Source organism: Mixophyes fleayi, chromosome 2 (assembly GCF_038048845.1).
Source record: "Mixophyes fleayi isolate aMixFle1 chromosome 2, aMixFle1.hap1, whole genome shotgun sequence".
Lineage (NCBI taxonomy): Eukaryota > Metazoa > Chordata > Amphibia > Anura > Limnodynastidae > Mixophyes > Mixophyes fleayi.
In genome coordinates this window covers 239,275,787-239,298,796 of record NC_134403.1, presented here as the reverse complement: position 1 = coordinate 239,298,796, position 23,010 = coordinate 239,275,787, and positions in this window count along the sequence as shown.

The following is a 23,010-nucleotide window of genomic DNA, read 5'->3' as shown; positions in this document are numbered from 1 at the left end:
CATAGTTTTTCTCAGCGGATGTCATCTGGCGAGAAAAATAAGAACAAGGATGCAACAACATCTTCTCGCCGACACGTTGAGAAAGAATTGCTCCCACTGCAGAATCAGAGGCATCAACTTCGACAATAAAGGGTAATTCAGGATTTGGATGTATCAGGATTGGCGCTGATGTGAAAAGAGTCTTAAGTTGGGTAAAGGCTTCTTGAGCTTCAGGTGACCATTCAAAAGGAACGTCCTTCTTTGTAAGTTGCGTAATAGGAGAAACGATTCCAGAAAAGTTTCTTATGAATTTTCGGTAAAAATTGGCAAAACCAATAAATCGTTGTACTTGTTTTTCGTTCTTAGGTACAGGCCAGTTAATGACTGCATCGATCTTACTGGGATCCATGCTCAGACCATCAGGGGAAATTATGTATCCTAAGAATTGAATCTTGGCTTGTTCAAATTCACACTTTTCCAATTTGATATACAATTGGTTCCTCCAAAGTCTTTCGAATACAGTACAGACATGTTTGCGATGTTCCTCCAGATTATCAGAGAATATAAGAATGTTGTCCAGATAGGCAACAACAAATTGATCTAATAAGTCTCTTAAGACATCATTGATGAAATGCTGAAAAGTTGCAGGGGCATTACATAGGCCAAAAGGCATGACCAAAGACTCAAAATGTCCATATCTTGTCCGGAAGGCGGTTTTCCACTCATCCCCGGGTCGAATACAAACAAGATTGTATGCCGCACGCAAATCAAGCTTTGCAAAGATCTTTGCCTTCAGTAGCCTCTCCAACAATTCAGGAATTAAGGGGAATGGATAACGATTCTTGACTGTAATCTTATTGAGTTCCCTATAATTGATACAGGGGCGTAAGGTAGAATCTTTCTTTTCAACGAAGAATAAGGCGGCACCAGCAGGAGAAGTAGAATGGCGAATGAAGCCTTTGTTTAAGTTTTCATCCAGAAATTCCCGAAGGAATTTTAACTCTGGTTCGAATAGAGAATAATGTCGCCCAAAAGGTATGGATAATCCTGGTAACAGCTCAATGGGACAGTCATAAGGGCGATGAGTGTCACTCACCGGACTGTGAGTGCCATTTCTCCTGTGTTCAGGAACCGTGGCCGTCCGCCATCCTGAGGGTCTGCGCATGTGCAGCCCTTATTAAACCTTCAGTACCTGTTGCTTTTAATTGATTGGAGGATCAGGCAACCCTCCCTATTTAAACCACCTGTGATCATTACCTGGTTGCCTGATCTTGGAGTCTCATTCCCATGAGCCTCTGAAGGTGTTCCTGTGTTTCCTCGTGTATTCAGCTCCAGCTGATTCCTGTTTACCACTATTGTGGTTTCCAGACCACTTCAACTCTCCTGTGTTCATCGTGCCTGCACTCAGCTGATTCCTATCTGCTACTACCACCGGACTCCAGTCCGCCTCAACTCTCCTGTGTTCATCGTGCCTGCACTCAGCTGATTCCTATCTGCTACTACCACCGGACTCCAGTCCGCCTCAACTCTCCTGTGTTCATCGTGTCAGCTCTCCACTGATTCCTATCTGCTACTGCTCCCGGATTCCAGACCGTCTCTACTCTGCTGTATTCAGCGTGTCTCCTTTCCGCTGCCTTCGCTACTACTACCGGATTCCAGACCGCCTCTACTCTCCTGTGTTCAGCGTGTCTTCTCTCCGCTGCCTCCGCTACTACTGCCGGATACCAGACAGCCTCAACTCTCCCGTGTTCATCATGTTTCCAGTTTTACTTACTACTGCTTCCTGAGTATTGCTTCGTTGATACTGGATTACCTGCCGTGCGCTGCACCAACCTGATTACCGCTTCCATCCTCCAGTGGTCTCTCCTCCTGCCGGCCTTCAGCCGTTCAGGTATCCCTGCACATCTCTCTGACAGCCTGCTCTCCTGAACCGCGGTATGCATACTTTCCATTGACTTTGCTTTTGTATTGCATATCCGTCTGGACTGTGTTGTGTTCATCTCCGGAGTCTACTATCCACTACAGCTATTGTTACCATTGACTTTGTTTCCTATTACCTGGATTGCTATAGTGACTTTGTATACTTCAAGCAGCGCTTGTCAGTTATTATTGTACTGTGGATATCATCGTGGGATCAAGTTCGGTGTGCCCCGTGTATTCTCTGCATTACATTCATCTCCTCGTGTCCCTCCTCACATATATATAGCAGTGGTACAACTTGCTGACGTAGACCACTGACTTCCCCGTTACCTACTTGCACCTGGAATCCATTCCTTCACTATAGACAGCGGTACAACTTGCTATACGCAGACCGCTGACTCCCACTACCTCCTCGTTACTTCTGGACATTCCTTCTCACTATAGCAGTGGTACAACTTGCTATACGCAGACCACTGACTCTCCTCACGTTTACTTGTCCATCTGGTTCCTCGTGTACATACATCTACTCATTACCAGTTGCTGCTAGTCATAGACTTTCCTTGAGCATTCTCTCACCATCTGCTGATTCTCCTGTTCCGTTGTCACCCTGCTACCAGAGAACCATAGTACCAGCTATACTACTCTGATAAGTCCATCATGTGGTGATATCCTGGGCAAAGACTCCTAGTGCCCGTGACAATGAGGAGGTAATATATCTACATTCTTTTTATCACAGACATCTGAGAATTCACTGTATTGCGGAGGCAATTTCAAATCTTTAGAAGGAAGTTCGGTGACCTGCTGGTCTACAGATACCACAGTTCTAGATAGGCAGTTTAGTTTGCAGTGCTCAGAAGGAAAGGATAAAGTGCGAGTATCCCAGTTGACAGAAGGATTATGGGTAGACAGCCAGGGGATTCCCAGTATTATGGGAAATTTAGGTGAAGCAATCAAATAAAAGCTTATAGCCTCATGATGCCCTGGTTCAATAGTCATTTGTAGCTGGATTGTTTCATGAGTTACTGGCACAGAAGACAAAGGGGATCCATCTACAGTCTCCAGATTTACAGGAGCTTGTGTACTCTTTGATTCAATGCAGTTTTCCTGTGCAAAGGTGATATCTATGAAATTGCCACCAGCACCCGAGTCAAGCATAGCCAAACTGCAAATTAAAAGAGACCCGGATGAAAGTGTTATTAAGAGAACAAAATGTGATTGTTGCGGCAGAGGATCTCCGTTTTCATGAGCCAAGGTATTAAGTGATTGCGAGATGGAACTGGATTGACTAGACTCTTTGGAGTCCATTTGCTTTAAGTCAGTCATAGCGATGGTCTGGCAAATCTTATTTGGGCAAGTGAAGGCATAGTGTCCTTGCTCACCACAATATAAACAAAGATTCTCCTCCCGACTTCTCTGTTTCTCATTAAAACTGAGTGGTTTCCTAATTAGATCAATTTGCATTGGTTCGGGAGAGATGCTTGGATTGTCTGATGGTGCAGTTTTGAACACTGTAGGTCTATTAAACTGATGCAAATTACTGCTCATACCAAAGGCTCTTAATCGTTCATTTTTTCTCTCACTTAGCCTTTGATCAATACGAATGCACAGCTGGATAAAATCATCCAGATCATCACGGGTGCACCAGCTTTATTGTCATGTCACCCCCTGCGCACCAGCTTTTCTATCACGTCACCACCTGTGCCCCTGCTTTTCTCTCAATTGTCACCCCCTGTATACAAGCTTTTCTTTCTCATGTCACACCGTACCCCAGCTTTTATTTCATGTTACCCCTTGCGTACCAGCTTTGCTTTCACATGTCACCCCTTGCGTACCAGCTTTTCTTTCACATGTCACCACCTGCTCGCCAGCTTTTCTTTCAATTGTCACAGCCTATGAAGCAGTATAATTTTCTTTTACATTACTCCTATGTGCCCATGATTTTTTTTATCACATAACACATTGTACCCCAGCTTTTATCACACATCAACCCCTGCACACCAGCTTTTCTCTCAATTGTCACAGCCCCTGCTCCAGTATCCAGCATCCTTGATTACAACAACTATAAAAGAAACAAATTAGCTTTACAGTCTGTGTGTTTGGTAACAAATCCAGAGAGATATTCAGTTGTGTGTCTGAGGGGAGTTGGTAAATATACACCATGTGTGTATGAAATAGAAATAATAATAAGTGTACACAAATATAAGTGAATAATATCATTATGTTCGCTTTTACCTAGAGGATATAGTAATACCAGTACAAACAAGTGCCACTCACCTATGGACACAAATTAGTATTCCAATGGTAGAAAAGTTCTTGTCAATATGAACAATCTGAATAGAATCAACTCAGAGACTCTCCATCGAAACAAGAGAATAAATGGATCTGTATCATGCAAGCTGGCTTCTTTTAGTCCCTTAAATTGTAAACGTAAATTGTGCTGTCTTACCCAAAGTCCAGATATTGGTGGTTTTCCTAGTGGACAGAAGTTTATCTCGTGGTTTCCAATAAAGATCTCCCATGAGTGTTCTCTGTATCCACACGCTGCCATGTTGTCTCCACTACCACTATTTTTATTAAATGTTAGTGGTTTTGTAAACATTTTGGTTTGTGGAACTACAGGTCCGAGCCAGCCGTGGGTGACAGGGCATGTTGGCACTTGTGGTTCTCCAAGTGCCAACATGCCCTGGCTGCCATGGGTATGCTGGTGCTTGTAGTTATACAAGTAGCAGCATGCCCACACTATTTATGGTCCCATGACTGGCTGGGACTTGTAGTTCCAAAAAACAAAATGATGTCTGTTTGTTTTTTTTCACCTATAATCGCCGTTATTACCCTACACCCACCGCCCAGGGGTGTAGGGAGAGCAGTGGGTTGGGTGTTCCTAGAGGGGCAGCCCGCACGTTTTTTTCTGCAGACCCCACTCCCTAGGGATTCCAGCCCAACGCTGAACAGCCTGGGGTTGGTTGTCATTATGCCAGGGGGACCCCTGTCATGTGTCCCCCTGGTATAGTGCCACCAACCCCGGCTGGTTTGCCTAGTGCTGGTTCCTGAAAATCGGGGGGACCCAACGCCAATTTTTTCCCCGATTTTCACGGAACCAGCAGTAGTCTGGCAGCACCAGGGTTAGTAGAGAATAGAGGGGGGGATCCCACGCTTTTCTTTTTTTTTTTTTTTAAATCACCGCAGAAAACCTGAGCACTTTTAAATTTTCCGCCCCCCAGCTCAGTACAGTGAATAAATTAACGGACGTCACTGAGGGGCAGGAGTGTAAACGGGCTCTGGCACCGCTCTGAGAGACTGTTATACTGTGAAATGAGAGTAGTGCCAGGGCTAATACTAGTATAGTGTGCCCACCCTCAGCCCCAAAACACCAACCATACCCCTTGTACCCAATAAATATGTCTAAAGTCTTCTGCTCACAGAAGAAAATTTCTTATCGTGTGGGTCAGTCAACCATATTTGTACTCTCAAGTGAAGCCACTTTTAATACACCCAGCACACACCTCTATCTGACATGCGCAACATTATGAAATCCCCCATCTTTAAAATGGGGCATATTTTACCAAATTATAAAAAAACTGTAACTTTGTCAAACTTGTGAACTCTCAAAGGCACTCCTCAGCCCTAATAGCTTTCTAACAAAACTGACCACATATCTTTAAACGCCATGTACACCGAGTTACGCTCTCCCAAAAAACCCTGAAAAACGGCGACTTTTGCAAAACAGGAAGTGGGAAAAAACTGCAAGATTTTGAAGCTTAGATTATTCCTAAATTGTCATTTTTTATTATTTTTTCCTGAAATTTGGCATGTGGCACCTGTGGACAGTTATCCATTCGCATGCCAAATTTCAGCTTAATAGCTGAAATGTATTAAACATTTTAAAATGTAGACCCTCAAACACCATGCCCCCCTCACAGATTTCCAATGGCAGAATGTCTTTTATTAGATGCAACCGTAATATAAGGGCACGTCTGTGCCCTTATAATACTACGAGACTTATTAATGAAAGGTTTTTATAGAAATATTACATTGAAGGAGGAAATCCAGTTTTATTGACAAGCAACCCTTTTATACCAATCTTTTATTATCTACCTAAAATTCATAAAGATTTAAATAAGCCTCCAGGTAGACCTATAATTGCGGGCATTGATTCTCTCACCGGCCATCTATCAAAATATGTAGACCTTTTTTTAAGAAAATATGTTCCTAGCCTTCCATCATATCTTAAGGACACTAATAGAGTTTTACAGACGTTTACTGATTTAAATGGAACTCTATAAGTGGGTGACTATAGATGTTCAGCACATATATTCATCTATTCAGCATGGTAAAAGAATTGAATCTTCCCAACAATTCCTCAGTGGTAAATCATCTATTACTGAGGAACATAAATGATTTATTTGTGACCTCATTGAGTTTATTCTTAAGCATAATTATTTAAAATTTTTAGATTGTTTTTATTTGCAAATTTGTGGCACTGCTATGGGCACTTTATTTGCACCCAATTTTGCCAACTTACATATGGGCTGTTGGGAACATAAGTATATTTATGAATCTAAACACTTGAGACAATATAGTATTATATAAAAGATATTAAATGATGATGATGATGATGATATTGATGATGTCTTAATAGTGTGGAATGGTGATAATTTACTACTACAAAAATTATTGGAATACATTGGTAACAATGAATATAATCTCAAATTTACAGTTAATTTTGATAAAATACAAGTGGAATTTTTAGATTTAATGCTAAAAAATAATGGAGATCAAGTGATCACAGAAAATTATATAAAATCGATTGACATTAATAGTTATTTACACTATAAGAGTAGTCATAAAAAGAAATGGAAAACCAACATCCCCCTCTCACAGTTCAGCCGAATTAAAAGGAACTGCAGTAATGTAGTAGACTTTGAACAACAGATTGAGATTTATTCAGACCGTTTCAAAGAAAGAGGCTATCCAGAACAATTACTTGAAGACGCAACCAAACAAATTAAACAGAAAGACAGATTAGAGTTGTTAAGATATTCAGAAAAAATACAGCGTAAAGATGACGTTTCTTTTGTAACCTAGTATAGTAGTGGGGAGCATAAGATTAAATCTACAATACGCAAACATTGGGGGATCTTGAAAAGAGATCCGGTATTGAACAAAATTCTCCCTGATAACCCAATAACTACATTTAGGAAATATCCAAGCCTAAAGGATATTTTAGCTCCTAGCCTCCTTCAAAAGGATAAAAATGTGGTTTCCTGTACTGTATCAGAGTGTAAAGGGTCAATTAAGTGTGGTCACTGTAATATATGCAAATATATGAATCCAACAAGAAAAGTCTTCTTTAATTTCAACAATAGCAAAAAGTTTGAAATAAAAATTTTGATGAATTGCTTAACGACGACTGTTATATGTTTGTTAGAATGCTCCTGTGGCCTCAAATATGTAGGGAAGACCAAACGTTTATTAAAGTTACGTATTCAGGAGCATATCAGAAATATTAAGAATAAAATTGAGAGTCACTCGGTCTCAAGACATTTTGTTGAGAGACACAATTCTGATCCAAAGCATATTAACTTTAAGGCTATTGAACATGTTAAATTGAGTGCAAGAGGGGATGATATACAAAAAAGCTCTCACAACGAGAAATGTATTGGATATACGAACTGGGAACTATGGCACCATATGAGAGAGCTCCATTTTTATAAAGATTATTGCGGTATTTATTTGTTTATTTTTTAAAAAGTAATACGTTTTTAATATAATTATTTATATATTTTATATATATATCTATATATATATATATATATATATATATATATATATATATATTATAATCTAATTCTAGTTAGGTCTTCTGTATCTTTGATGCTGTTTGTTTTGACATTTACTGTTATTGTTACCTTGATTGCACCTTATATAGATTTTTGATAGTATGTCATATAAGGATGTAGCGAATGGTTATGGCTTATGTTTATTGGAATAACATAGTTTCTCTGTCATTGAAGTTACGTACTTGTTAAAAGTGGCAATCGGAAAACGTTTGTTATATTGTCCCGGAACAATAAAGTTGTGGACATTTAATTCCCCGCGCATGCGCATCAGATGGTGGCAGTCGCGGAAGCGCCATTATGGTGGACTATCCAATAAATACCGGTACCAAACTTAATACTGCATTCTCCTGATGAAGTCTCGTTTATGGTAAGAGACGAAACGTGTTGAGACGTACTACTGCACCTTATTGCAATCGCCGAGTCCGGGCCTCTGGGGGACTTTTTGATTCAGTGTTAATACCATCTTGTATCGCTAATGAACAGATAAGCTATTTATACTTTTTTTTATCATGTGAGTGGCATATATTGCATTTTATTTGAATAAATTCATTTTGTGTTACATATTACACTATGGTATATACCATTTCTTTTATATGTCGAATGGAGGAATATTGAGCTTAAGGATACTTATGAGAATCTCCTTGGAACAGTTACAGATAAGCTCCATTTATTTCCATATTTGGTACGTTTAATACCATTGGTGTCAGACACCGTCTCCGTGCTATGCCTGCCGCACAGAGACGGACGTCTGCTTCTGTGACTGAGCGCTCGGTTGCCAGGCAACCGAGCGTACTTCCGGGTCAGCGGTCGCGCGTTCCGTTGCTAGGCAACGGAACGCTTCCTAGTAACTCCGGCGGTGGTGTTTAGCGTCACCACCGCCAGTGATTGGTCTGCACCTGTATAAAAACCTCACTCTGGCACATGGAGAGTGCCAGAGTATTAGGTCTCATCCTAGCTCCAGCGTTCCTGTGTACCGTTTCCAGCGCTTCCTGTGTATTACCCGGCTTGTTACTGACTACCCCTGTTCTGTGCTCCCTGTGAACTTGACCTCGGCTTGATATTTGACTCTTCCTCCTGTGCTTCTGACCTCGACCCGGCTTCCCTGACTACGGCTTTGTACTATCCCTTGGACATCTCCTGAATTCACGGTTTGGACTGGGCCTGTACGACACCGCTTTCATCTACTGCTTCACTGATTACTCCCTTAGAGGACCGCGACCTGCGTGTTCCGGCAGCTAAGACCACACTTCCTTGCGGGGGTCCCTGGTGAAAACCAGGAACACGTTAGACTCCGCACCTCTTGGGTGAGTAGTGCAAAAATCAGTAAGCAAATACCCTAAATCTGTGACAGTATACTCTGGCCATGACGTCAGATGGAAAAGGTGAACCTACAACTCGGGACCTCATTATCCACCTGGGCCGCCGAGTGGAACAACAGGAGGCGGACCAGGCTCGTTTACTCCAGTGTGTGCAGGGAATCCTATCTCGCCTGGACTCTCTACGGACAGGACAAACCCCTCCTACGGAACCATCTGCGGCTCCTTCTCGCTCTGCAGTGTCCCCTGCGGCCCCTGCTGCCCCTCCAGCCGCCACTACTGGACTAAGAATACCTTCCCCCGATAAGTTTGACGGGGATCCAAAAAGATGTAGAGGGTTCCTTAACCAGTGTGCCATTTACTTCGAGTGTAACTCTACAGCATTCTCCTCGGAACGTACCAAGGTAGCCTTCATAATTTCGCTACTTAGTGGGCAAGCCCTGGCCTGGGCATCCCCGTTATGGGAGCACAATGACCCTTTGCTGGAGGACTCCGTAGCCTTTATTGACATGTTCAGGAAGGTCTTCGACGAACCGGGCAGAGTCTCTTCTGCCGCATCTAGCCTATTGAACCTGCGACAAGGTTCTATGTCTGTCGGGCAGTATGCCGTACAATTTCGGACTCTCTCCTCTGAGCTTCGATGGAACAATGAAGCCCTCATTGCTTCCTTCTGGCAGGGTCTTACCGATCGAATTAAGGACGAATTGGCTACCAGAGAACTCCCCTCGGAGTTGGACGCCCTCGTTTCATTATGTATCAGGATCGATCTGCGTTTCAGAGAGAGAAGTTCAGAAAGGTCCTCTACAAGACGGACTCCCCGTTTGGCTCCCCAATTTCAAAACCCAATATCTTCCACTGAAGAACCTATGCAGCTTGGCCGCTCTAAACTAACGTCTGAAGAACGCGAGAGACGGTTCAAGCAGAGATTATGTCTATATTGTGGGGAGTCTAGTCATGTTCTAAGTCTCTGTCCCAAGAGACCGGGAAACGCCTCCTCCTAGACGGTAAGAGGGAGGCCGCCTTAGGAGTCACCGTTTCCACTCCCTACTCCACCTCCAATCTCGAGTTTCTCATGCCTGTCCAGCTCTTGACTACTAAAGGACCCCAACTAATCTCTGCCTTCGTGGACTCCGGTGCCGCAGGAAATTTTATTTTGGCCTCTCTTGCTTCAGAGCTCCAGTTAACCATTCAAGATCTGCCCCAACCGCTTACCCTCACTGCCGTGGATGGTAACCGTGTCAGCAACGGTGTCATCTCCAGCATTACGAGTGCGGTTCAATTGTTGGTAGGAGCCTTACATCAAGAGTGGATCCAATTCCTAGTATTACCACAGTCTATTAACCCACTGATACTGGGCCTTCCTTGGCTCCGGAACCATTCTCCTCAATTTGACTGGATTCGTGCGGAGGTAATTTCCTGGGGCCCGCAGTGTCATAAGCAATGTATTCCCTCACACCGCTTTCAAGTCTGTCATACTCAGACGAATTCTAAAACCTGTACATTACCTTCGGTCTATTTAGCCTTTAAGGACGTCTTCTCCAAACAAAGATCAGAGATTCTTCCACCCCATCGCCCGTGGGACTGTCCGATTGAATTAATCCCAGGAAAACAAATTCCTCGCGGTAGGACGTATCTCCTGTCCTTACCGGAGACCCAAGCTATGTCACAATACATATCTGAAAACCTAGCCCGAGGGTTCATTAGAAAATCATCTTCTCCAGGCGGAGCAGGATTTTTCTTTGTTAAGAAGAAAGACGGATCCTTACGCCCGTGTATTGATTATCGGCATCTAAATAAAATTACTATCAAGAACCGTTATCCATTATCCCTTATTATGGACCTTTTCGACAAGATTAGTGGAGCCCGCATCTTTACCAAACTAGATCTCAGAGGGGCATACAATTTAGTACGGATACGTCAAGGAGACGAGTGGAAGACAGCGTTTAACACGCGGGACGGACATTTCGAATATCTAGTCATGCCATTCGGGCTTAGTAACGCCCCCGCAGTATTTCAATCCTTCGTTAATGAAATCTTCCAAGACTGTTTATATCACTTCGTCGTTGTCTATTTGGACGACATTCTAATCTTTTCCCAAGACATTGCCTCCCATCGACACCATGTGAAGGAAGTCTTACTCCGATTACGAGCTAATCAACTCTTCTGCAAATTAGAAAAATGTATCTTTGAAGTGGAACAAATCTCTTTCCTTGGGTACATTGTTTCCGGAGCAGGATTAAGCATGGACCCACTAAAGGTGTCTGCCATTACCAACTGGCCTCTTCCCCAGGGCACCAAGGCCATCCAAAGGTTTATTGGATTCGCCAATTATTACAGACAATTTGTTAAAGGGTTCTCCTCCATTATTGCACCTATAACAGCGCTGACACGAAAATCAGCCAACCCCAGGAATTGGTCTCCAGAAGCCCTAAAGGCATTTAATCTCCTGAAACAGGCCTTTTCATCCGCTCCAGCCCTGTCTCAACCGGATCAATCTGAACCCTTTTTTCTAGAGGTTGACGCCTCTGCTATAGGTGTGGGGGCAGTACTCTTCCAAAAATCCAAAAACGGTTCTCATTTACCTTGCGGGTTCTTTTCCAAAAATTTTTTATCCCACGAGAAGAATTATGGAATTGGTGACAAAGAGTTACTAGCTATCAAGGCTGCCCTAGAGGAGTGGCGACACTTACTTGAAGGTTCACGTCATCCAGTAACGGTTCTTACCGATCATAAAAACCTGCTTTATGTTAGCGAGGCTCGATGCCTTAATCCACGCCAAGCTCGATGGGCATCGTTCTTCGCACGTTTTGATATCATCCTGACCTACCACCCAGGATCCAAGAACATCCGAGCTGATGCTCTATCTCGATCTTTTGACAACACGGATCTCTGTACTTCCTCGGAACCTCTACCCATTCTAAATCCTACCAGGGTTATCGCCCTTACCAAAACCACGGCCAAGACACCCCCAAGGGGCTGTTCCTTCTTAGAGCCTAATTTGCGAATTAAAGCCCTCCGCTGGGCGCATTCCTCTAAATTGGCAGGACACGCTGGTGTTAAGAAAACTCTTGAATTTCTTCGTCAGAGATATTGGTGGCCGACACTACATTCAGATGTACGAAGTTTTGTGGCTTCTTGTGATACATGTGCCCGTTGTAAGAACCCCAGAATGGCCCCTTCTGGACTCCTTCAACCACTTCCCATTCCAGATTTCCCTTGGCAAAGCATATCCATGGATTTCATCACAGACCTTCCCCCCAGCAATGGATACACCACTATTTGGGTTGTTGTGGACAGATTTTCTAAAATGGCCCACTTTGTACCTTTGTCTGCTCTACCATCTGCTTCTCAGTTAGCTTCTATCTTCATTAAAGAAATATTTAGACTTCATGGATGTCCTCGTGAGATCATCTCTGACCGTGGAGTGCAATTCGTTTCCAAATTCTGGAGGGCCTTTTGTAAAATACTTGGGTCTGACCTCAAGTTTTCATCAGGTTATCATCCACAAACCAATGGTCAAACAGAGCGGGTTAACCAAGATCTCGAAGTCTTCTTACGATGTTTTTCTTCAGATAATCAAGCAGAATGGGCTAATCTCTTACCCTGGGCAGAGTTTTCTCACAATATCCATCATCACGAGTCTACTGGTGCCTCTCCATTTTTTATTGTTTATGGTTCCCAACCCACCCTCCCAGATTTTTCCAGCCAAAGTTCCTTGTCAGTTCCCGCAGTGGAGGATGTCATGCGGAACCTTTCTCAGATTTGGTCTAACACAAAAGCTAGACTCCAAGAGACTTCCCTACGCTATAAGCAAGCAGCAGACCGCCATCGGAGACTGGTCCCTCTTTTACAGGTTCACGACAAAGTATGGTTATCCACACGTAACCTTAAGTTAAGAGTACCTTCTCAAAAATTGGCTCCCCGTTATATTGGTCCCTTTTCCATAACACATGTGATCAATGCAGTAACCTACAGACTCCGGTTACCCTCTTCCCTGAAGATCCACAATGTCTTTCATATCTCTCTTCTCAAACCACTTGTACTCAATAAATTTCATCAGTCACCTCATCGTCCAGCTCCTGTACGTACTACGGAAGGTGAAGAATTTGAAGTTAGTCGTATCCTGGATTTCCGTATCCTTCATGGACGACACCAATTCTTAGTACATTGGAAAGGCTTTGGGCTAGAAGAGAGATCCTGGGTGCAAAAAGAAGATCTCCACGCCCCACGGTTATTGAAACAGTTCTTCAAACAAAGATCTATCCAACAAAGTAGGGGAGGAGGTACTGTCAGACGCCGTCTCCGTGCTATGCCTGCCGCACAGAGACGGACGTCTGCTTCTGTGACTGAGCGCTCGGTTGCCAGGCAACCGAGCGTACTTCCGGGTCAGCGGTCGCGCGTTCCGTTGCTAGGCAACGGAACGCTTCCTAGTAACTCCGGCGGTGGTGTTTAGCGTCACCACCGCCAGTGATTGGTCTGCACCTGTATAAAAACCTCACTCTGGCACATGGAGAGTGCCAGAGTATTAGGTCTCATCCTAGCTCCAGCGTTCCTGTGTACCGTTTCCAGCGCTTCCTGTGTATTACCCGGCTTGTTACTGACTACCCCTGTTCTGTGCTCCCTGTGAACTTGACCTCGGCTTGATATTTGACTCTTCCTCCTGTGCTTCTGACCTCGACCCGGCTTCCCTGACTACGGCTTTGTACTATCCCTTGGACATCTCCTGAATTCACGGTTTGGACTGGGCCTGTACGACACCGCTTTCATCTACTGCTTCACTGATTACTCCCTTAGAGGACCGCGACCTGCGTGTTCCGGCAGCTAAGACCACACTTCCTTGCGGGGGTCCCTGGTGAAAACCAGGAACACGTTAGACTCCGCACCTCTTGGGTGAGTAGTGCAAAAATCAGTAAGCAAATACCCTAAATCTGTGACAATTGGGAGTTGAGAAATGTACCCTCTCTATGGAAATCTTGTGTTCACTGGTTGTTGGTGGTCTTCAGCCGATTTGTATCACCCACTCTCTTACTTTGTTTTGTCAAATTGAACTACTACACTATATTGTCTCTTCTACATATATTCATGTTTTTTATATCGTGAGACCGGATTAATCTGCAACTAGGAGTATTTTTCCACAAGGAATTTTAACCTACACATTTATTGGCAAGAAAATATCTGGTACGCATAATATATATATTGTCTTTTTCGAATATCACAAATAATACACTATGAGGCGCCCAGCTGTTTTATTGTTATAGATCATCATGCCGGACCAACCATCCAGTGTTACACACTTTTGGCTGCCACTTGAAAATTAGACTGTGTATTGGACTTTTGGGAAATTCTCCCTATATTCTTTATATATATTCACTCTTTTCTGGAATATATATTACACTGTTTTCTGTGTATTGATTGAGCGACAATTTTACTATATTTTACACACACACACACACACACACACACACACACACACACACACACATATATATATATATATATATATTGTGGCAAAGAAGTATATTTGCCACAGTTCCCCATAAGGGAACAGGTAGGAACACATTTAGTCTGCAGCGACAGGCTGCAAACAGGGTTAGGTTTTCCCTAGGTTCCTCTTTGTGCATACACACACACAGGTGTTCCACATGGGTGTGATTGGATTGGTTTGCTCTGATTTGTTTCTAGTGCATGGGGTGGAGGATAAAAACACTGTCTGTATGTGTGGGTGGAACCACCGATGCCAGTAAGTGGCCGGCGAGCAGACAGGGAAGTAATCTCTAGCCAGATGTAGGTGGTAGGGATTTTCATGCACTATTACTGGATATGATTGCTGTACCAGCATTGAAGCTGTTTAACCACCCTGACAACTGCTAATAAACATCTAAATGGTTCAGCATACCTGTGTCGATTCCTGTGAATGGTGTACTTTCTCACTATATATATATATATATATATATATATATATATATATATAATTATTAAAGTAATTCTATAGTTTTCAAATAAGCATTGCCCAATCAATTGTATGTGTTTCCAAAGCACAAAGTGATTTATTTTAGCAGATGTAAACAGTCAACAATTCAATACATTATTATATTATGATACAGTACAGTACAGCCAATACCAAAAGATAAATACGTACTGATGCTATCGCATGCGCTCGCTGCGCAAACCACGGGACCCAGTGGACTGTATATCTGTTTAGAATACTGTGTCAGAGTTGACTGAGAGCCAGGGGAGTGCAGCTATGATTATATACAGTACAGTGTTACACAGTGAACAATAGAGATGACGTAGATTGTTTCTATAGGTCCAGAGGTTGGGTGGGTCCAGGGTAAACAGGTCATAGGCTGATTCAATCTAAGGAATCCAAAGGTGGGGGTCGTCTCTCCAGGGGGTCTGCTCCTTTCATAGCCAGCATCATACAAAAGGTTTTTTCCCTAATATCAATAACTAAAGTATGCAATGTGCGATCTCTTCGCCGACTGCACCGGACAGCTGCTGATGAATAGGGTTTCAGTAGAAGATAGGTATTACTGGGTTGCTAGTCAACTTCTTTATCTAGTATTTTTGTGTAGAACCCTTTTAGTAGAATATCCCTTAGAAGGGAGACGAATTCATCCGTTGGATCATGATTGAGTAATTTGTAAGAGACTTGATCATCAAGGAGTCTCTGTGCTTCTTTTATATAGTTGGATCTATTCATGAGTACAATGAATTGTACAGTACAGTATATTGTACTCATGAATAGATCCAACTATATAAAAGAAGCACAGAGACTCCTTGATGATCAAGTCTCTTACAAATTACTCAATCATGATCCGACGGATGAATTCGTCTCCCTTCTAAGGGATATTCTACTAAAAGGGTTCTACACAAAAATACTAGATAAAGAAGAATTCCAATAACTCATGACTAGCAACCCAGTAATACCTATCTTCTACTTCCTCCCTAAAATCCATAAAAATCTCCAAAACCCCCCTGGTAGACCCATAATAGCAGGCATAGATTCCCTTACCTTCCACATTTCAGAGTATTTAGACATTTTTCTACATAAGTATGTAAATAATCTTGCATCCTTTCTCAAGGACACAACCAGTGTCCTAAATATCTTTAAAAATTTTCAGTGGAAACCCAACTATATTTGGGTTACAATTGACGTGCAATCCCTGTACACCTCCATTAAGCATCAGAAAGGAGTTTAGGCCTGTAAAGAATACCTAGACGCAGACCCTGACCTTGGCTTAGATCACAATAACTTTATTTGTGAACTCATGACTTTCATTCTCACACACAATTATTTTAAATTTTTAGATGAATTTTATTTACAGACAGTTGGCACCGCTATGGGCACAGTTTTTGCACCAAGCTTTGCGAATCTTGTTATGGGCAGTTGGGGACAACAATGCATCTATAATCCCAACCCAGAGCCCCTACACCACATCTGGAAGACCACTGGCTGTACTGCTACACCCTGAGACACATACCATTAGAATATCCTGCACTGAGCTTCTGTGTGGAGCCTGCTGAGAGACTTCTACTATACAAGGGGATGAGACTGCAGACCAGTCACTTACAGATAAGCCTATTTAAAGCATATATATTGTGAGTTTGTACTCTAAATGCTATACTTGAATAAAATGTTTATATAAAATATACTACACCATATGGCTTTTTATATATTTCCTTTTATGATGAGCGGATAAGTTTGGTGTCGCGGTTGTTTTAGAACATACATTTTATCCATCGCTAAGGAGAATTGGTTGCAGATCATACTCCGGGATTTCTAAGGAGCTACTATACAGTTAAGCGGTTTGATTTTATATATCTGGTACGCACACCACTTCTATTTATTCTGCACGATCAACTTTTGAATATATTTATCCTGTACTACAGTGATTTTTAGTTACCTGCGGTGCAGATACAGACACCGTCCTGTTCTAACTCCTCTGGACTATTTCTGTGTACATTTGTGCTTATATGTTTATATACATTGTATACACCTGAAGGCGCCGCCCTTTACCATTTATATCCTAATATATATATATATATATATATTTCTCCTGATGAAGTCTGACATTAACTACAGACGAAACGCATTGAGAATTCCTACTGCTATTCCCATGTTATTTGGGTTCTGGACGTTTACAGATAGGCATACTATCTGCTACTAGCGATTTAAGTGTCTTATGTTTTTTAATAAATTTGTATTATTGAGATACTACATCTGTGGTCCCTTGGTTTATTCCATCTCCTGAGGCAATCAGCTGTGTATCCTGCTATGGAGAATGTGTGACCTGTGTCTGTGGGACATCTTTACAGATAAGCTGAAAAGTTCTTATTTCTGGTACGCATATATCTACACAAGCGTGACCTAGGTGATCTTTTTTTCTGTATGGTGCTCTGGTCTCACTCCAAAAAACATACTAGTAGGTTAATTGGTTGCTATCAAAATTGACCCTAGTCCCTACCTGAATGTGTGTGTCTATATTAGGGAATTTAGACTGTAAGCTCCAATGGGGCAGGGACAGATGTGAATGAGTTCTTTGTACAGCGCTGCGGAATCAGTGGCGCTATATAAATAAATGATGATGATGATGATGATGGTCTACACTGCGTGACCTGTGATCAAGTCTGTGTGATACCTTATACAGATAAGCTAAAAAGCTTTTATTTCTGGTACGCATATATCTACACAAGCGTGACCTGGGTGATTTTCTGTATTGTGCTCTCTGGTTCACTCTACACATTGGTGCTAAGGCTCTATTGTGGATTCCTGTGTGATCCTATTTTTCCATGCTACACCTCTTGGTATATGGAGGATTGGCAGCCACCTGCACAGGGGAAGTGTTTTTACTAAAAACACCTATAAAGGACTTTATTATTGGACTTCATTATTTTACACTGGTAATTTGTTGCAAGCGCCATTTTTGTATCTTATTTTTTGTCTTAGTTATTTGTGTTATCTTGGTGGTTGAGGTACGAGGCAGCTGCTAAATACCAGTTCCCAAGATGTGGAAAGTGGGAAATAGAGGTAACCAGAGATATGAATTCTGTAATAAGATATTTGATGATAATATAATCTCTGAGGAACCCAATAACGAATTGGATAGCCTATTTTGGGATCTACAAAAAGTTCTCATTAAAGAGACCAAACTATGGTGGGATATAAAGAGTTTAGAACAATATATTAAAGTAGACCGGATTCCAAGAGGTTTACAGATTAATAAATCCCCTACTTTTAATTCTAGTGATCCCAATTTTATTAAGGAATGGGACACTGTGCTGCATGAGTGCTCAAAGAAATTGATACAATTAATCATACACGGGAAAAAAAAATGGTCCTCACTATAGAAAATGAGATACAGGAAAAAGAACGTAATATGAGTGCTTTTAAAGACCATAAAGATTTTGTGGTAAATGAACAGGTATTGAGCAAGAAACTCAACCGAGTAGAAATGAATGTGGCTAAGGTGAAAGAGAGGAAATATGCTAGAGATTAGGAATGATTATAACAAGGATAAAATTAAAAGCTGGAAGAAGACTCCTAATAAAGCCTATAGAACTAATTTTGAGTCCAATAAAACTACCAGAACTTCTGAGTCTTGGACGAGTGTTCCACAAAAAAGGAGAACTTACACTCCTAGAACTATCCCTACTAGGAGACAATACATATAGAAATCGTTTTTATGTTCTGGATAGGGTAGAAAGCGAAGTAGAAGATTTTTTGTCCCCGGACCCAGCCGTACGGGAGAGACCAAAACACTGGTTTCAAGAAAATATCAAGCTAGCGTCCCCCCTAAAACGCAGATTTTTAGAGGAAGAGGAAAGCGAGGGGGCACTAAAACCTCAGCAAAGAAGATATGTCTAGACAGAAAGACAAAATTGAAGACTAAAGGAATCTTCAATCTTTCTAAACATATACTTTCTGACCCAGAAATATCAATTTTAGGGAAAGGCCTGTTATTTGCTCCTATAAAAAAGCCTAATAAGTTTGAACTGTATATCGACATTAATAAATTCGTTAGAAAACTAACGTTAAACAGGCATTTTGTAAGAAAAGAACAAGCAGTCCTTACTAACTATGACAGTATTTCAATATCGGGGTTAAAATTACCTTCCAAATACTACCCTTTAGAGTCTAAGAGTAGCTTTATAGAAATGTTCCAGACCTTGGTTACCGAGGACCTATGCCGTTCGGATTCTAATGGGCATGGTCATAACAATGGGTATGGTCCTAACAATCTTAGACCACAAGAGGTCAAGGCATTAAAAGAATTACAGACCATCCATGAGCCGGTAATAAAACAAGCTGACAAGGGGGGAGGGGGGTTAGTGATCTTGAATAGAGAAGACTATATAGGGGAAGCTCTACGTCTCCTGAGTGACACATCCTCCTATCAAAAATTGAGTAGAGACCCCACAGATGAGTTTGTCTCAGAGTTAAGGGATATATTTACTACTGCATTACATAGAAATATCATTGTGAAGGACGAATATCAGTTTTTAATAATGAACTACCCAGTTGTGGCAATTTTCTATTTTTTACCTAATTTTCATAAGAGTTTTGTGAATCCACCCGGTCGACCTATAGTGGCAGGAATTGATTCAATAACTTCCCGTGCCTCAGAATATGTGTATGTGTTTTTACAAAAATATGTGGTACAGTTACGATCATATTTATAAGATACCACGAATGTCCTAAATATGTTTAGGGATTTCCCATGGAGAACGGGTTATCTGTGGGTCACAATTGATGTCCAGGCTCTTTATACATCTATTAACCATAAAAAAGGTATCGAAGCCACCAGACACTTTTTAAAAATGGATGATGCCCTTACAGAAGCCCATAAAGATTTTATCTGTATTCTTATGGATTTTATCTTGACCCACAATTATTTTAAGTTCCTGGATCAATTTTACTTACAGATCTTTGGCACTTGGAGGGGGACTATTTTTGCCCCCAGGTTCGCTAATCTTTTTATTGGACAATGGGAGGAGAGTTTTATTTACAAATCTGAGAAATATAAAGATAACATCAAACTCTACGAAAGATATATAGACGACATAGTCATGGTATGGGAAGGTGATAAACAGTCCTTGGAGGAGTTTTTAAGTTACTTAGATCTCAATGACTATAACTTGAAGTTGACAGCTAAATATGATCCTTTACAAGTGGAATTTTTATATCTTATTTTAATGCAACAGAATGATAAGGTTATTACAATTTTTTTTTTTAAAGAGGTTAATGCTAATAGCTACCTGCACTTTAAGAGTTGCCAATTAAGAAAATGGAAAACTAACATTCCGTTTTCACAGTTTAACCGTATAAAAAGAAACTGTAGTGATTCTGTAACATGTAATGAGCAACTGGCAATATATCATGATAGATTTCTAGAGAGAGTTTATCCTGAAAATTTCCTTGCAGGGGCCATGAATAAGGTTGAAAATGTCGATAGATCCTCACTGTTAGATTATACGAAGAAGGAACATAGAGATAATAAGGATGAAATATCTTTTATCACCGGTTATAATACCAGTGAAAATAAAATAAGATCTGTGCTCTCAAAACATTAGAATATCTGATAGACCCAATATTATTTTCAGAAAGAGTCGCAGTCTCAAGGATATGTTGGCCCCAAGTAAGCTTAAAGATAATAAAAGCATCCCTTCCACTTTTTTGGATCTTAAAGGAAGCATAAAATGTAGCCATTGTAATATTTGTAGATATATGAACACTAGTAACAAAACTTTTTATAACTCCAATGAAAATAAGAGTTATACTATTAATAGCCTCATGAACTGTACTTCCTCATCTGTGATATACTTGTTGGAGTGCTCCTGTGGTTTAAGATACGTAGGTAAAACTAAAAGATTGCTTAAGCTGCGCATCCAGGAGCATATAAGGAACATTAAGAATAAAGTAGTAAGTCACTCTTTACCAAAACATTTTTTGGAGGTACACAAATCAGATCCAAAGTATTTAAAATTTTTAGCTATTGAACATGTTGTGCAGGGTCTAAGAGGTGGCGACTTGGGAAAAAGGTTGGCACAGCATGAGATGTATTGGAGCTATACGTTAAACACCTTGTCAAATGATGGCAATAGTCTCAGCGGATAGTAAACTCCAGAGGAGAACAACTCAGTCCAGCAAGATATGCAATACACCAGCACAGTCAATGAGAAGTATGCATACCGTGGTTCAGGAGCAGGCTGTCAGACAGGAGTGCAGAGATACCTGAATGGCTGGAGGCCGGCAGGATGCGAAGTCCCAGGAGGGTAGAAGCGGTAATCAAGTAGGTGCCGCGCACAGGTAGACCAGCAGGAATAGAAACAAATACTCAGGAAGCAGTAGTATATAGAACTGGACACCTGGAGAACACTGAAGAGTAGAGATGGTCTAGACGAGATGAAAGCAGCGGGGCGTTGATCCGATGCAGACAGGCGAGTTGACACAGGCAGGAACACTGTAGAAGCACGGAGAGCGGATCAGCTGGCTGCAGACACGAGTAGAACTGAAGGGTAGCGGCAAGCAGGACACTGCAGGTACACGGAGGTAGCGGATAGGAATCAGCAGGTGCAGTCACGATGAAACACGAGAGAGTTGAGATGAGCTGGAACTGTAGAGCACGGAGGCAGCGGATAGGAATCAGCTAATACAGTCACGATGAAACACAGGAGAGTTGAAGTGAGTTGATAACTGTAGTGCACGGAGGCAGCGGATAGGAATCAGCTAATACAGTCACGATGAAACACAGGAGAGTTGAAGTAGTCTGGAAACCACAGGAGAGTTGAAGTGGTCTGGAAACCACAGGAGAGTTGAAGTGGTCTGGAAACCACAGGAATCAGCTGGGCTGAATACACGAGGAAACACAGGAACACCTTCAGAGGCTCATGGGGAATGAGACTCCAAGATCAGGCAACGAGGTATGGAACTCAGGTGCTTTAAATAGGGAGTGTTGCCTGATCAGCCAATTTAACTAAAAGGAACATGAACAGAAGGTTTGAAAGGGCTGCACATGCGCAGACCCTCAGGATGGTGGACGGCCAGGGTTCCTAAACACACGGGAAGAAGCACTCACAGTCTGGTGAGTGACACCTATTCTGATGTCATATCCTGTGTTACCTGTGGATTCTTCCTCCTGCCTTGCTCCTCTGGTTCATGCTGCCTGGAATCTGTTCATACCCCTGCTTCCCTGCATTAGCTGTGTACCTGCTTGTTTCTGGACATTTATATCATTTCCTGCATCAGCCTGCACCTGGTAATTACCACTACTCCTGACTACCTGTTATTTATACTTGTCTGCAAATAAACACAGAGGGTCCGATTCATCAAAGTTCGCAAACGCATACGCATCTGCTAAATGGCTCTGCGCATGCGCGAAACAACACTTAAGCAGCGCAAAACACTATATACGCTACTCAAGCACGGCAGATACAGCTCTCAAAAGGCAACTCAATCTCAAACTCCAACGCAAATCGATTTGAGATGACTGCTGAGCACTTGAGAACAAATGGGTGGGAATGGGCGGAGATGAGATAGTACTTGAGTAAAGTAGGCGTTATGCTTTTTCACTTGAGAATAGTAGGCGTTCCCTCTGCCCAGATGAGTGAAACTGACGTCACTCCTGTCTCAAATCTTTCACAAAAGTTAAGGAAGGCCAGGGTCATGTTTAACTCCAATACAGCTAGCTAAAATCACTATTAAACGCCTTTAGGAGCATCTTTTGCGTTTAAAATGCAAAACGAAATATGCACAACATACATACATATCAATACAGACTGCTTGTGCCATTTTTAAAAAAATAAATAAATAAATAATTGTATTGAGATTTTATATATCTTACAAATGTTCCATTAGTATGTTTGTGTAAATTAAGCCTTTTTTCTTTACATACCCCTTTCTAATCAATGCAATTCGCAAGTGCAACATGTTTGATGTTATTTTGGCCCTTTGG